At 43.4% G+C, this 17758-nt stretch overlaps 1 protein-coding gene across 1 annotated transcript in view; it reads right to left on the reverse strand.

Moving 5' to 3' along the window:
• Window positions 1-17758, reverse strand: part of med30 (mediator complex subunit 30) — a 31703-nt gene that overhangs the window by 2028 nt on the left and 11917 nt on the right. The window lies entirely within an intron of this gene.

The following is a 17758-nucleotide window of genomic DNA, read 5'->3' on the forward strand; positions in this document are numbered from 1 at the left end:
AATCATATGCTCTTTCTTAATGACAGCTGCTTTGCTGCTGCCATGGGAAAACAAACAGGGAATTTCTGCCCAACAGAAACATACTGTGGGAAACGAGAGAGAGGTTCAGTTTACCTTTTTGAAAATTAACATCAACATTCACTGAAAACAAAACAAACCAAAGTTAGAATAATTATTGCAAAATTTTGTTTGTGTGGGATGAGGGTTAACAAACTTTACTTTGAGTGCTGCTTCTCCTACACAATAAACCAAGTCTTCCCACAGACCTCTTTGCTTTTCCACAGAGACTGACTGCTGCAGTTGACTTTATTAATCCTAGCAACTGCTAATCGCTAAACCAACACATCTGGCCCACCTCGGGGTGTGTAGGTACATCACAGAGGAGCAAACAATCCAATCTCCCTGTCAATCAACGAGGGCTTTGTCAGCCGATTACCTCTGAATATGCTGCCCAGATCTCTAAGTCAACAGCTGCCATGGACTCAAGTACCTCATTGCCCAAGGTTTATACATAAACAAATAATGGCTCCCAAGTCACTGCCGTGAAGTTAGACAAACACACACACACACACACACACACACACACACACAAACATTAAGCTGCACCCCCATGACCATCAGCTCAGGCCAAACACCTACATTTTGGAGATTTGGGCAAATCTAGCAGTGCAACAGAGCTACCTGCTCTGCTGCCTTTCCTCTGATAGATAGCCAACATGAGAGAGAGAGAGATTGTGAGAACAGAGCAAGGATTCACGCAGGAGCTACTGTATCTGCAGTGCAGTGAAATCTATTAAGATTAAATCCATCTCGCTCTCTCGGTAACACTCCTTTAGCCGTGACTAATTACCAGCCATTTTTGCAGCGCAGATAACACCTTGAGCAATCGATTTCACACAGCTCTCTTAATATCAACTGTTTAGCTGATTGTCCTTGAAGATATTCCAGAGTGGAACATTTGGAGGCCTTCCAGTGTCTCTCTCTGGAGGCTGCTCGCTGCCTCTCGCTCTCTCTCCATCGCTCTGCGCTCTTTCACTTCTCTCCTATCTCTCTCGGCTTTCACTTTGATTCAGAGAGAGAGTGTGTGTGTATGTGTGTGTTATATGGGATATGCCTCATTACTCTGACGAGCAAGTCTTGAAATAACTCGGTCATTTACTCTGTATTAATGAGACGATACCCCGAGCCTTTGTAATTTCAGTCAAAGACTTTTTAACACGTTAAATGGAGAATAACATATTGGTCCTTTTTAACGGTTAAAATGGCATCTCGTTTTTACATGTTGCTTCAAAAACAGCTGCAAAAATGTTTCATCTACTTTTTTTTTTATATTATTATTTTACACAAGTAGAATTTGGCTTCAAAGTCAAATGTTGCATTTGAAACCAGATTGTTTGTTGGTCTTCAGCAATCATTCTCTTTAAGCGAGACATGAAACATTTTTCATCAGTGGAAATACATTAAATGCATAAATATATAAAACAAAGCCATCGCAGCCCGTTTATTAATAAAAGTCTCCCTGGCACATGTATTGAAACATGTATAATGACGCTGCTAATATCATAGAAATGCCTCTGCAACCTCTGGGATGTAAAATTCCACTCATAACCTTGTAATTAGCGTGACTATAATCCTTCACACCTGTGATACAGCGCTGGCACAGAGGAAATGCCATGAAAAACAAGGCAGAGGCGAGCAGAGACAGTAAAATCTTACACAGAGCTTTGAACTGCCACCCTTTTGTCAGACTAAGAAGGCTCTCTGAAAGTCTCTTACACACACACACACACACACACACACACACACACACACGCACACGCACACACACACACACTCTCCTCATCTCTTCAGGTATCCCGAGGATGCACTCCCTCATTTCTTGGCCTGCCACTCAACGCCGGGCCTCAATAATGTTTTGATGCCTTTTCTATCCGTAATACTTCTGATGTGCTCTGACACTGAGTCGGCCGCAGCAGGGTGGCCAGTCAACAACTCATGAAAGTAAACAAGAAAGCGCTGTCTGAGCTGCTGTCTCGGAAGGCCTCCTGCAGACTGGCAGAATGCCTGCCTGCTCCACGTAACCTGGAAACGCTGGCAGACACAGACGGACTGGCGGAGAGGAGAGCGGAAAAGCACAGTGACCTGAGATGGAGTGGGGATGGAGACTGGCGACTGGCATGCAGAGGATGGAGGGGGAGAGGTGTGCTTGTTTGAGTGTGTGTCTGTGTACTTGTGAGAGTGTGTCTGAGGGTGAAAGGGCATGAGCACGGGGGTGCGGCTGCATTTACATTTATTGGGTTTTAGTGTGTGTGTGTGTGTGTGTGAGTAGACTGAGAACCACACGGGCAGGGCATGGACAAGTAGAGGTGCTGAGCGATGTCCAACCACAGAGAGCTCTCAGGTGTTATTATGGGACATCTGGGTAGAGAACAGGCACACACACACACAAAAATAACATTTTGTCTTGTGTTCACTCTCCCTCTGCTACATAATTTAGGGTGCTATCAAACCCACAGCTTCCTTTCTATGTTCTAAACCTGAGCGAAAAAGTTTGTTTTGCTGCCGATTTTGTATTTGGTTTGTTCAGGTTCACACTGCCCAACTGGCAGCACACCAGGCTTTGTAAACAAAAGTCACATGGACTCACAAGTAGTTTGTTTATTGGACACAGTTTTGGCAATCTGTCATCCCATGAGATTGGAGAGCTTGGCAGCGAGGGGAGACAAAACAAATCCGATTCCAGTCCCTGTAACTTCAGCTAAGCAGGATGAACATGTCTGGGCTCTTTGCCATGGTTTACCTTCTCTGGTCTTTCTATCAGGTAAGAACACATGAAGAAATCGCTGAACATGAGCATCACTCCAGACTGTGGTGTTCCCACTGTTTAACAGTTCAAGGCTTTCCAAGCATGAGTAACTACTATCAGATGCCAACATCATCTGCTTATACTGATGAAGCTTTGCATTGTGGGGTTGTTTGTTGTTGTTAATTTGGATGAAGCTCTCACTCCTTAAGGACAAGGCCCACACTTTCAGTTATTCTTCAGGAGTTCAAATGGCATTGTTTTCATGTGAACCACTACTGTAGATACCGAGAGCAAGCACTTTGCATGAGAAAATGCTGCAAGGATTGACAGTACAACATTCAAACCAAGAGACATTCAACCAGAAAATGTCTATTTTGTATTTCTGTTAGCCTGTGGTGATTTTAGCCATGTCCACCTCTACATTTGCCTGTCTCTGCTGTCTTGCCTGTCAACAGACTGTAAAATAGTGGGATTGCCTTTAACGAAGCGAAGCCTGGCGCTGTGCTCTGGACCAGTTGACATGTCAGCTGAGCATGTATGTTGTCTTCACCAATTTGGTGCTCTATTTAAGTTGTCAAACTCACCTGTTCATGCTTTGCTGCTGCTCACCCTGCTGCCACTATTTTTGCAGCAGCTGCTGCCAATGCATTCCACACACCCCCAACATCACAACCACCTCCCCGGCATCCCAACGTCCACCTGTGGGCTGTGTTCGTGGTTCCCCATGATGGATGCAGCACTGATGTCTCCCTGCTCTTGCTGCTACTTTTGCTGGTTTTAAATTATGCTTCAACAGGGAATGATATGAACCACAGCCAAGATGCCAAAATCAAATCTATACCTGCATTTATTCTAAATTAATGTACCAATTCAATAAGTAAGCTGACTGGCTGAATTATCTTTGTTATGCTAAAAAAGACCAGTAGCATAAATATGCCAGTCTACATGTTCCTCCTCATCCATTGTCCTCTGCTGTCCCTTTAAGGAAAGATCCTATGGATCTCTTGAGTCACAGACTGAGGAGAGTTAGATTCCAGATATCACTCATTAATAACGCTAGTTTTCAACCTGACAGCACCTGCCACCTTGTTCACTCTGAACTTAAAAAAATACTATCAAGTTGGATCTTAGCAGAAAAATAACCACAGATTAGGGTGAGAGAGGTTCTGCGTATCTGAGAGATGATTAGATATGCAAGTGGAAGACAGCAGCTCCATCGTTAGCCAGAGACTTTGTAAAAGAACAATTGTAGAGAGAAATAGAGCTCCTTGCTACCAGAACCGATGACAGTTTGTTTTAATCGCACAAATGGATGGAGGGTCGTAGCTCGTCTCCTCTCTTCTTCTCTCAGTCCCTTCATCATGCATCCTTTCTCTGCTACTCATCCAAATCAGATCAAAGAAGCTCTTCTCAATAGGAGGGTGAAGAGAGAAATGAAAGAAGCGGATGGAGAGGAAAAAGAGGGGAAAACAGACTTTTACTGTTGAAATTACTGCATGTTAAAATTCTGGTCTCGGTCAAAAAATTGCCTAAAGAGAAACTACCTCTGTGTGGAGTGACAAGACAGATCATGGCTCAAGTCAGCGGCAGACTTTGCCTAACCTGAAATTCATTAGTCACAAACATATTCATACATTCATATCTTCAGCCCTTTGGAGGCTGCAGTCAATTAAAAGTGAATAGATTTGCCTAACTTCAATGAGCCGCTGCTCACCAGTCATTCAGCAACACGTCGGCTACAACAACTCAGCACCAGACAGTAATCTGTGAACACTTGGGAAGTTCCAAATGTAGGCCATCAAACAACAGGGCGTCTCCAAGCTTATCAAGCTTGATAATTGGCATCTCTATACTAATTAATTCTGTTGCATTATCTTCACATTAAAGCCGATTGGGGAGTTTTTTGATCCATTAGACATTATATAAAAATCAAGCTAATCTTGTAATTATATTATTATATGAATAAGATGAGGCATTCATCCGGTTTTTAGCCATTTAACCCGTTTCATCTACAATTAAAAACATGACCACCACGCTCCATGAGCACATTAAGGATCCTAGCATTGCTTTTTGATGAGGGGCTTTGAGATAATAGCTGAGAAGAAGCGACTTAGATTAAAATACACACACACGCACATACACACAGGCAGGAGGGAGAGAGTGGAATATAGCAAGTGGAGCTAAAACGTGCCTTCACTCAGGATTCCTCTCTGCTAATCCGCCCTGTCGCTGGCGACTCAAATCGCAGCTTTCACTCCAACGGATCTGGCTGGGAATTACAAGTGTAAGTGTCTGTGAGTGAGAAGAAGGGATTAGGAAGATGGAGGAGGACAGGAGGAGAGGAAAGGAGAGGAGAGAAGAGGAGAGGAGAGGAGAGGAGGCTCTACAACCCTGCGACTGCACCTCCTCTATCATCCATCATTGCCAGGTTCTCACTGGGTGATGCAGGGATGAGGCTGCTTTAAGCCTCCTCTCCTCCCTGCCTCAAAGCTCCTCTGTCCATCATGGCTGCCGAGAGCCGGGGTGTCAGGCCGAGGGGTCTTGTCCATCATTCAAACAGAAGCATCAGCAGCATACACAGACTCAGTACACAGCGCTGTTAATCAAACTGCCTGATATTACCCTGAGTGCATGCATTTATTTTTAGCATTGATTGCAAAGGCTGATGGTGCAAAACTGTGGCATGGTATATTGTGCCTTGGCAGAAGTGCAAGTCAAATTTAATTAATTTCCATGGTTTATAATAAGGGTGACAAAATCTGGGAAAGGAGCCGCAGCTAGGAGGAAGGTGCTTTTCCAGAAACCAACAATCCCCTAAATTATGCAGAAATGAAAAATGTCCTCAAGGAAATACAACTCCCTATTAGGGAGAAGAATTAGGGCAAACCAAACTTATATGGGTCATTCTTTTCGGCAGAAAGGAATGTAACTACTCTATGAACAGAGAACTCATACATAATAAACTAACCTCTGGAAACATACTGTACCTGAATAGACTCATCCATCACTACTATACATGAAGATCGAATCTTGCCAGGGCCTTCTCATAACCCCCTCCCATACTTTTTTTTTTTTTTTGGCAAATTAAGGGAAAAGGCTTTAAGTATAATTTTATTTTGTAAGGCTCCACTGTCACCAGAAATCAATATTTACAAACCTGCAAAATTACTTCTTGATACGTTACATACATGATGCAAAATGATGTCAGCAGTCAGTGGTAATAAAAACGAAAATGATCAGTTCCATTCATAATAACTCTACTCAGCTCTACTCAAGAACATCTGATCCTAATATCCTGCAGTTAATTTATGGCCGATTTGAAATTCATGAAGAAAAATGATTTTGGATGTGGGCGATGCAGCAAGTTGAAAATGTGAACACTTCCAAGTTGGAGCGAAGAGATGTCATCACTTTCTTGCACTTCTTCCAATATGATGTGAATGTGGAATCACTTCTCTCACCAATTTTTGGCAAGGCTTTTTTGACGGAAAATAAGTGCGGTTCTGGTCATCTCTCAGAGTGAAGGACATCTCAGGGCCCTGTGATGTCTTACACAAAGGATGCTTATTAATGCCCAGCAGAGGAGACGAGAGTATGAGTGCTACAAGTGCGAACACTGTTTAGTACTACACAAATTCTGAGGGTTGCTCACCAGGATGCCTTATTTAAAAGATATATCCTTACCAAAGTATGTTAGAGGTCAAAAGCTCTCTGTTCATGAAAGGCGTCAATCTGCCTGGCCTTGTCTCCCTGTGTCTGGCATGCCCCAGACTTATGGCTTTGGTAGCACGCAGACAGTACGTCTTATCAGTGCAGCTGCTTACAGTGTCAAAGGCAGAGAGCAGCTCAAAGGGGCCTAAATGTGGTCTACAGCTACAGCGAAAATTCATTTCTCAGTTTTCTTACACAGAGGAAAGTTCACCTCACGAAGCCTACTGAAAACAGAAATGTTGTACCAAAGTGAAACATCATTAAGGAAAATACATTGCCGACTTGGAAAAAAACTTCAAGCAGAAGTGAAGTGGTAAGTAAGCCATAGTTCCTTATTCTGTGCCCTGTCTGAGGAACCCTGTGACGCTAAGTGGGCCCTGCTTTACCATCTGACAGTACACCCACAGGGAGCCTGGCCAAGCAGCCTTAATTTGCCTGACATCAGTTAAAAAAGCCTTAATTGACTTTATAAATTTTATGGCCTTTTCTCAACGGGGAGAGTTTAAGCGCCAGTGTGTTCACCATTTGGCATGGGCTTTCCCAGGGGAAAGAAGCCCTTTAAAGGGATTTTGAAGACAGATAAAAGCCTTCTCTTCCAGGGGTGGCAGAAATACAATAGTCATGTTGTCATCCCTGCATACACCTAACAATGGGGCTCTTTCAATATGTCCTCAGCACTGAGGTGGAAAGGCTGCAGTGTCAGCCGACTGTTGCAGAACGGCTGCCATCGATTTAGCCTTTTAGAGGCATCCGAGCAGGAGGCTAGGCGCCCCCCTCTCTCCCTCCTAAGCACTTGACTTTCTGCCAGGTAGCCCTATCGATTGGGCTTTCCTTTGTGATTTGGTTCCCAGTGATAATAAATGAGGGGCAAGAAGACTGTAGAGCCGTTGCTTTAAACCCAATGATGGGCAGCCATGCAAGTGACTCAGCTGTCAGTAGAATCGCACGTCAAGAACTACAGAATACAACTGTGTTTACATAGTAGGGAATAGTAATGTGCAGACTGACCCGCAACCCACAGGTCCCATGGGCAAAGTGCAGGTTTGAACGGCTATAGGTCAGCAAAACAAATTCATGGATAATTATACGTAGGTTGCAAGCTAACAATATTAAAATAATAGTTACATAAAGTATGATACAGAGGAGCATTTTCTGCTACATTTGCTCATGTTTAAACCTTACACAAGTAGGCTGACATGGATGCGGGTTTGAGTGCGGGTTTGCCAGGCTGTTGCAGTTGATGCTAATGCATTTAGATTCTACTGAACTTAGAGCTGACCCATCCATCACTAGTAGACAATAAATGACATTTAAACACAAAAACTGTCTATATCTCTGCACGATGATGACCACTTTTGCAGATCTAATTAGGTACAATGGGCTTTGGCGTGTTTGCAAGGAAATATTTTTGTTGGTGAGTCAAATAGTCGCCCTTAAACTATTATTTTGCAGCACATGGCTAATCCATTAGGTTGAAAAGTTCAACACATCTTCAAAGCAACACTTAGTGTTCAAGCAAAAGGGTTGATTAGCACAGCAGGGCGAGTCCATAGCGCCTACAGCAGCTTGGGAATTGATTGGAATTAGAAGCACAACCTGCTTCTGGATCTCAGGATGGATTAACTGCATCCATGTGATCCCTGAAGAGAGCTGCCCTGCTTTGAGAAATACTGACAGACGTTCAAAGCTCCAAGTCTCAGGTTCAACTTCCAACAAGGGTCACTGTTAAAGTGCCAAATGGTTCAGGTTTCCCACTCATTCAGTTTAATTAGAGGTCAGTCCCTGCTATTTGTGCTGCTAGCTAGCTAACTCATAGCAGGTAATGTGGAGGAAAGTAGAGCTCTGTTTGCAAGCAGCTGCAGAGAGCAGCTGTTGCTGGAAGGCTAGGAGTGCTGTTTTGTAGACTAGGGTAGATGATGCATGTGTGTATGTATGTGTTGCTCATGTGTACGTGCGTGTGTGCGTGCATGTGCTGGAGCTCGAAGCCAGCATTTGCGCAGTAATACAGCCCATGTCGGTATCTCAAAACAGACAGGACCTCTCTCTTTCATCTCTCTCTCAGATGTCTGTCAGGAGCCCTCAGCATCTGCGGCCGGGCTGCACACCTCCTCTCAAACACTCTGAGTAAACACAGTGCTTCAGGGGTTATTAGTGGGCAGTGGAGGGTTCCTGAGAGGTTGAAAACCCTTTGATTTAAATGTAGGGTGCTTCAGGTGCCAAGAACAGTTCTTCAGACGTCAAAAGTGTCTTGTGGTTCAGTGATGTGTTAAATTACTACAATCATTCACATAGGCTGAAAATCAGCTCCCCTATGGCATCTCTCAAACGAAGGAATATTGGTTCTAATTACCCTATTTCGTTTACGGAGCAAAGACAGCGGTGAGGAGAAGAGGAAAAAGAGTGAGGCGGGCAGATTTTTGGAAAGATTAAAAGTGCAGTAATTCAAATGTATAGCCTCCAATCCAGTAGCTGGAGATGTTGTTTTTAGTGATTCCTCCAATGCGCAAAGGGAGATCAGCCAGATTTGAGGTTGAAAAGGGAACGTCCAAACTGTAACTTGTGTTTGATTGCAGTAAAAATCCTATACTCTTTGCATACACAGACTACAGTTTCTAAAATTCAAAGGTTGTTTTCCCTTTAGTGAATAAAAACATGATGGGAAATGACTACAAAGTGGTCAATTTTGTCTTGTTAACACGTCTGATTTTCTTAATTGTAAATGTTAAATAGCGTCGTGTCCGTATTCAGAATCAGACAGAGTGAAAACTTGGTCATCAGAGTATAATCTATAAAATTTCAACAACAACACCGTGTTTATTGTGTCAACTCAGGAAAATGGATACTCTCTTACTTGGTGAAACCTGTGTAGGAAAATTCAGAGTTTCTCCTTCTTGAGAGTATTAATTTCACCCGAGGTTACACCATGAATGGCATGTTATTGCAGGTCAGAACTTTACAAGATAGATATTCCAAGGTCTGAGTCCTGCTGAACGCAGCGTGGCATTTAACATCGGTGTGGAAGTAAACAAAGCAAGGTTTATCAAAGTAAATGGAACAAGAAAGCACTGTTGCCAACTCAAGATAAATTTGACTGTGCTTATAAGTTGTTTTCATGGAGGATATTTACAATGGACTGTCGGACTATGTTGAAGGCTAGCAAGAGGCACTGGAGCAAAGAACAGAGGTGAGTTTTCCTCACTACAGCTGGCCATAGGTTTGTGGCTAAAATGATTTTCTGAGCACCTGGTTCACCCCCTAGTTAGTATTTACACATTCACATTTCAGATTAGTTAAACAGCTAATAGTTTAAAAAAAGAAAAAGAATAACAGTTCTGTTTTTGTTCTGATTGACTGAGCTGACTCCTCTCAAGCTGCAGGTCAGAAAGCTTTGTAAAAGTAACTAAAACAAGACCTCCTTAATTTAGAAATACGCTTCACTTTCTCTTATAATGCTACTAAATGAACCTACGTCCACAGTAATTTCTTTTTTCAAACAATTTCAATACACCATTATTTGCCCATGTTAATTTTCCAGAGGTCATACATGATGGCACCTGCGCTAGTTGCTGGGTGATTTGTGACATTTCCGATAAAAGTATATGACTGTTGAACTAGCAAAACACATTGACCAGATGGAGATCCATTTCTCAGAAAAGAAATCTGTGTTCTGTTTCTTTTCTTTTCTTACGTTAATTTCTACAGCCGCTTTGCTGCAAATTATGAGAGTACAAGTTCAGTGAAAGTTCATATATGTTTATTCAACTGGCAAATGACTTGCACATGATGTGTGCAAACAAGATGGCTCCCCACTTTGCATCATACCTTTATTCCAGTCTGTGAATCCTAGTCATCCTGGGCACAGTCAGGCATGCGAATGAAAAACACACACACACAAAAAAAAACTGCACCTCTAATTGCTTACAGAGCCCTTAAACGCTATAACACAAAGCAGAATAATCAGGGTCGTACTTGACACTAAATACAACAAACTGTTAGGCAAACATTGGTTCTCCAAAAAAACAGCCCTGATTCCTCCTCCACGAGAGCTTTGCGGCAACACTGCCCCTCTGACCCCGGCCAAACAATTAAAAAGCCCCTGGCATACACTGAGCCTCTAATGGGCTGCATATGAGGCTGCTAATAAGACGGAGGTATGGGCACCTGCTGTGCACAGAGGGAGGGAGGGAGGGATGGAGGGAGAGAACAGGAGATGGAGCACAGCAGGGGGTAATGTCTGAAGGGAGGAAAGAGGGAGTGAGGGACAAAAAGAGAAAGACAAAGATGCAAAGAGACAGAAATACAGAAAAAGAGAGGGAGACGGGAGAAATCAGAGGCAGAAATGCAAAGTGTGACAGAGAGAGAGCGAGACAGAGCACGAGAGAGAGAGGGAGGGAGAGAGAGGGAGAGAGCATCTGCCAACCAAGCTGCAACCCTCTCTCCCGGTCTCATTACAGTTTGGAGGTTGTGTTTGTTTATCATCAGGCCTCGGCAGACTCCCCGCCTGCTCTTCAGATAACACTAACCGCCAGTGCCACTGGAATTCATAAAACACGCCAAGCCAGCAGCCAGCTCGCACAGGTCTGGAGAGGAGAGGAGAGGAGAGGAGAGGAGAGGAGAGAGGAAAGGAGAGGACGGGAGAGGAAAAAAGAGGAGGGAAGAGGCGAGATGAGGAGAGGAGAGCCAGACGATGCCTGCCTTTCCTGTTTGAAATTACAAACATCCCCCTGCTTTTAATTTCTCACTTTCTCATTTGAATAAAGAGGACAGACGCGGTAATTAACGGGGTATTAAAAAAGCAAGGGAGTGCATGGTGAGTGAAGGAGAGGAGGATAGTGAGGGGGCAAGGGAGAGAGAAGAGGCGGCAGGGAAGGGAGAGAGCGAGCAACAGAGAGAAATGAGAGAGAGAGGAAGCGAGAGAGGAGCTGTGGAGAATTAATAACGGGCCAGATCTCTCCAAGGCCTCCTTAATGGGCTGTGACAGGAATTTATTCACACTTAGGCTGGTATTAAATCAAACGCGAGGCGAGTGGCAGTGGCAGGGCTGCAGCGGAGGGGTGAGTTGGGGTGGGCAGGGGAGGGGGGCAGAGAAAACGTCGGGGGTCTACCATGTCAAATCGTCCAACACCACGACCCCTCCAAGGTAGAGGGGCATCTCCAAGGCCCCTGAAATAGACAGGAGTGTCAGGAGAAGGAACGGGCAAGGGAAGGATGAAGAGCGCAAACGATGAGTGATGCGCCAACGACAAGACAGCCGGTCCCACGCCCCAGATGGAATGATTATCAAGTAGTTCTGAGAGCCACTATGAATCATCCATCCTCCATTCTGCAAAATGCACCGCCACTCAGCCAGCCGGTCAGTCAGTCAGTCAGTCAGCCAAACAGCCAGTCAGGCAGGCAAGAGAGGAGATTGGGTTCCTCTGCCTTGGACGGCTCGCGCTACAGACAGCTGGCGAAAATGGAAGCTGCTCAAAAAACAAAGCCCTGTCCAAATTAGCGCTCAGTAAGGGATTCACTTGGCGAATTTATTTGTCATATTCTTTGTTTTCCTTCATTAATTGGCATGTGACCACTAATGTAGGGTATTCATTAAGGCTGTAATTTGCGGTCACTTGGGTGCTGCAGAATTTTTGCCTTTTTTACTGGAGCAGAAAACAGTGCAGACGACTAGGGACCTTGAATTGATATGCACAATCACATTCTACGGCACTGGAGGTCTGCGGCACAGAGATTGAGCAATCGCAACCCATTAGGCACCAATGAATTATGGCTAATGCATCTTAAACATTTATGCAAACACTGTTGACTTTCACACAAGCTCAAATGAACTTCATTTTCTTTATACACACACACACACACTCGCACGTTCATACAGACACCATCACAACACACAATCTAGACGATGCTCATACATGCATGAGAAAGACCATAAATACATGGAGATATCCATGTGTTTCTCTCACATATAGCTGGCAATGACGCACACGATTGCAATTAAAGTTCGACGTGTACAGTAGCAACATACGCTCGTACTCAAACACTTAAATTCACATAGACATTGTCACGCACAGCATGCTTGCTAGTCAAGACACTTGTGGAGAGTGATGGGAGTGACGCCTCTCCCCTCCTGCCCCTCCAACCCTGGGCAGATTGCATCACCATCCGTCAGCCAGACTCCGACAAACAGCAATTACCCCAATCGACAGATAACGAGAGCAAGGCTATCACTCACAGCCAGGACGCCCCATAAAGCAGCCAGACATTACCATGGAGGAGTCATTTATCTGCCTCTCCTCTAGCCACCCCCCTCCCCCATCCAAAGCCAGCCCATCCTGCCCTGCTCTTTACAACATCTACCTGTTCAAAACCATTGGCTGAGGCTTAGCTTGAGGATGGGTAGGATATGGACCTGGAACAGGGCCTCAAAATGGGGTTTAGACCGGGCTGAGGCAGAGATTGAGATGGGACTCTGGCAAGGGATTGGGTATGGGTGTGGGGTGCTACACCTGGCTCCTGGGCTGGACTGACTGGCCCATTGGGGTTGTTTGATGTCCAACATTTACACACACTGTCACAGCAACCAATCGGTGGGGCAGCACAGCCTCATTAATGCAAGTTTCATACTCCATTTGGTTTGTATTTTTCGGAGAAAGCACTACTTTGTTTTTTTGTTTTTCTTTTGCCTACAACTGTGCTCAATAACACAGACTGAACAAGCTCTGCCACATTTTTTACTGACTAAATGTGAGGAGAAAGCTCTTGAAAACAAAGTGTGTGTGACCTGTAGCGCTGTCTATGTGTGTGTGTGTGTGTGTGTGTGTGTGTTAGCTGTATGAGCTGTAGAGTAAGCCTGTCACTCATCTCTCTTCCTCCGCTGATTTGCTGCACCTCATATTCAGTGATTTCTTTGTTCTGGTTAATGGTTACACTGCAAAAGTGAAATGTAATTTTTAAAATATCACACTGATGAAAGAAAAAGGAAAACCTCAACAGCCTGAACGCTGGCGCTGACACAGCCCATCGTGTCTACTGACATCGTATGCGGGCACAAGCCTATAGTCCTTCAGTGGGACTGATTTTAACATGTTTAACACACTTGGCTTAGCATTAGACCCGCTTGGGAGCACAGAGCATACACTATGGCTCTCTTCAGATCACTCTCTTCTGCGTAACGATAACAAGGTTGGCCATTTTCACTCACAACAGGAAGTATATGCAATTCCCATCCATGCATTTAGAATCCTACATCCCTGCCATCCTATCGCTCTCCTATCACCCTTCTCCACGAAGATATATTATATCATTATTTATTATTTACAGCAGTAAGTGAATTTAAATTTTGATGGAAGCCAGCTTTTCAAATCTGCTTTTGGCTATTCTAAGGGGAAACATGAAGCTGGCAATCTTAAGCCAGTGTGACATATCAGCTGGAGAACCCTGCATCCCTTGGACTTATCTGCTCACTCATACATCAATCTCCTCTCTCTGTCCTGGCATCCTGTTTCAGTAGGCATCCTATTTTCTCCGCTGCAGGTGAATTTCATCAGTCTTCTTTTATTCTTTTTGAGGAGCCGATCTGAATGAGAATGGCTAAAATCTGACAATCCAAAACTGTCTACACATCTATCAATCCTTGCTTTCATTAGTTTTTCAGCTGTCTCGCTCCCTTTTTGTGCATGAAGACGCCTCCGACGATCTGCTAGCCGATGCACAGTCTCACTTGTTTTGAGACATCACATCATTCTTTTTACATGCATTTTGCTATCTGTTTGTACCATTTTTTTCCCTTCAGTGTTCCTTCGTTCTTTACCCTCCACTTCCCACATCTACCCTTCCTGACAACACAGCTATCTGTCTGGTCATCCATCCATCTTCTGACACCTTCCCCTCCTGAATCACCCATTTCTCTCTCTCCCTTTCACCTGACAGCACGCTTTTCCTCCATCTCTCTCTTCTTCCATTTCGTGTTTTTCCCCTATTGCAAATCCTTCATTTATCATTCCCTTGACCCTGCTCTTCTTTCATCGTCACATCTCTCCTACCATTTAGCTCACTCTGCCCTCCTCTCTCTCCCTCCCTCACCACTGCTCCTTCCTGCCATCACTCCCTCTGTCCCTCCATCCCTTCATCCCTCTCTCATCCACAACTATCCTATCTGGCCGGGGTGAGTGTAGCAGATGCAGCCAGACCACAAACATCTGCTTTCCCTGTCGTGCTGCATCTCTCCTCTGCTGATCAGACTAACCACTTTAACTCCCTAAAGCTTGCTGTCCTTATTGCTGCCTTAATATGCAGCTGGGCAGCTTGGGCAAAATCACGGCTAAAAATGTCCCAAACACATGAGGCACACACTGGAAATCTGAGCACCAGATTGGAAATGTGTGTTTCTAATAAGTTCAAGTTTTAGCCCCCCAAGTTAAAATATGCATAGCATGTGAACGGCTATTTTGACACGTGTTGTTCATCAACCAAAAATAAATGAAATCAAAACACTTGATGTGGCTTGTCCATGTGTGTGGCTGTGCAAGAGCTGAACTGAAGCCTTGCTAAGTATATACAAAAAACCCACAAAATTTTAGGGACAATTAATATTTTCATGAAGTGAAGTCCAGGTAAAAGCCTTTATTCCTTGCTCATTCTCAGTTGATTCAAAGACAAGTTTTTTAAAGGAATACTTTGCCCAAAAATTCTATATTTTAAAATGATAAATTTTGTATCATCATCATCAAACATGATCTGTTTTGCATCATTTCCTCACCTTGAATGGTCTTGAATTTAAAATGAAAAAAATGTTTTAACCACATACCTCACAGAGGACAGTCGCCAAATCTGTTGTCATTTTTGCCAGAATGGAGCTCATCAGCAACTTCAACCACAGCAAACAGATACAAAAACATCCGTTTCAAATTCTCATCTCAGACTCCTCATGCAGTGCAATCCAAGTCTTGACTTTCCATTTGTATGTAAACTATGTCCCAAAGCAATGGGCATTCACTATAAAATTGCTAAATACACCACTTCCAGAAAACGCTTCATGCACCAGCAGCCACGTGCAACTGGCCTGCATCTTCACAGAATTGAAGACTCGCCTCCGGCTTGTTCATTGGCCAGGAGTCCTATTTAGTTTATTGGCTATAATTATGCTTCAGTTGCTACACTGACTTCAGCATCACGGTAGCTAATGAGACCACGCAGGCCAGTCAGGCACAAGTAAATGTGCATGAGAGCATTTTCCAAAGGTGGTTTATCTGGAAATTTTCTGTTACTATGACACATTCTGAACGTACAAATAGAAAGTCAAGACTTGGATTACGCGACATTGAAACGGACATTTTAAAATCCTTACTGCAGCTGTTTGTCGAAGTCGCCAACCAACTCAATTCGAACAAAAGTGGCTACAGTTTTTGGGACCTTTGCTCTCTATGAGGCATTGTGATTAAAAACTTTGTTTGTCGGGCTGAGTAAATTGTACAAGACATACAGTTTTTGGGTTAAGTATTCCATTGAGCTTTAAGACAATTGAGATGTGGATTGTGCAAAAGGGTCTCAACATCCCTAATATTTTGTACATTCAGTGTATGATATACTACATTTGAATACAAGAGAAGCACATGTATGCATGTACATATTGTATATTGATCCATTTTCTTTTGTAATGTTTTCCATATTGGTATTTATTTGTAATATATTCCATGTTGATATTTATTTGTATTATTTTCCACATCCTGCATGTTAAGGAGTGCAGGGTGGGAAGATAGGTTGCCATAAGCAAACTGAGGTAGCCTCTCATCTCAATCTCTACACTTGCATCATCTGACAGAACTCAATTTGCATGCTAATGCTTTGCATCGGGGGAGGTCACATCAAAAGCAAGGTTATTTACTACTTCCATGTACAGGTTTCTAATAAGATAAAAATTACATTCACTTTCAAAGAAAAAAAAAGTTCAATATTGCATGTGCTGACACCAGGACTCTTTGTTTTTAAGAAAGAAAAGCTGCCTAGCACACAAAAAGATATATTTTTTATCTTTTTCTTCTTGCAAAAATGTTGAATACAAATTCCTGATTTAACCGTATTTCAGTGTGTACTGCATTCCAAACACTGGAGTAAGCATTTAGTAATATCTGCAGGCATTTACCATACTGTTTGTGGGTATGGAGGCTTTGTGTGAAAAGGAGATGCTGTTTGTTTTGGATTGGGCTGAGTGCAGTTGAGCTCAGGGTTCACTGCAATGTTTCACTGTAGTGTTAACATTTAAAAGCAGCCAGGGGAGCCGTGCAGAGCTCTTAAAAATAACCAATCCTCATCTCGGCTGCTGACATTCCTGACCTTGGACCATTATCATTGCAGCACACTCAGACTGGTTGGCATGCACAATCTGTGCAGAGAAAACACGACGCACATACAAAGAGAAGAAACGGGAAAGGGCATCAGCAGGCACACACACACAAACTCACATGTGCATGCACACCAACAGATGAAAGTGCACACTCACAAGGAAATAGCAAGTGTGTGTGGCATGTGCAAACACATCCTTGTGCACTGTCTCTCTGAGGAACAAAATACAAAAGCACATGCATGCGTACACCAACGTGCATACAGACAAAACAAATTCATAACAGACGAGTAAAACAAAAAAGGAGTCCTTAATAATGCATGATTTGTTTTACCGGAACCTTTGCCACGCTCCACTGTCTGTATCCACTCAAAGTCATTATGGAAACTGCACAGCGTGAGTGTACAGCATCACTTCACCTGAACCTAAACCACATCTAGGGTCCATCGAACCAGCGTTGGTATTTACAGGCAGCGCTGTCAGCTTGATGGGCATGTTTCCAAGCGAGAGATTAAGCCTAATCCTGAACTCAAAAATAATCTATGTTGGTAAATGCCAAAACAACGAGGGCCAGGCCTTGTCAGAGTCAAAGGAGCCAGTATGTTGCAGTCACAGCAAAAAAATACCCATTTCATTATTTTGTCATTTGATCTTACATTTTATTTGTTTCACATGCAAATCAACTTGTCATCTGTCAACTGTCATTTTTTGTGATTCTAGCAGAGTGATCCAGCTAATTCTGCAGCGCTTCAAAATATTTGTTCCTGAGAAATGACTGAAGCAAGTGAAAATGCATTAGAAAAGGGGGAATTATAACAGCCCATGGGAAGAACTGTTAGCTTGTTTAAAAAAAAAATGATTTTAATGCTATTTAAAGACTAGATGACTTTTCACTTCATGCAGTG

This window comes from Myripristis murdjan, chromosome 11 (genome assembly GCF_902150065.1).
Source record: "Myripristis murdjan chromosome 11, fMyrMur1.1, whole genome shotgun sequence".
In the NCBI taxonomy this organism is placed as follows: domain Eukaryota; kingdom Metazoa; phylum Chordata; class Actinopteri; order Holocentriformes; family Holocentridae; genus Myripristis; species Myripristis murdjan.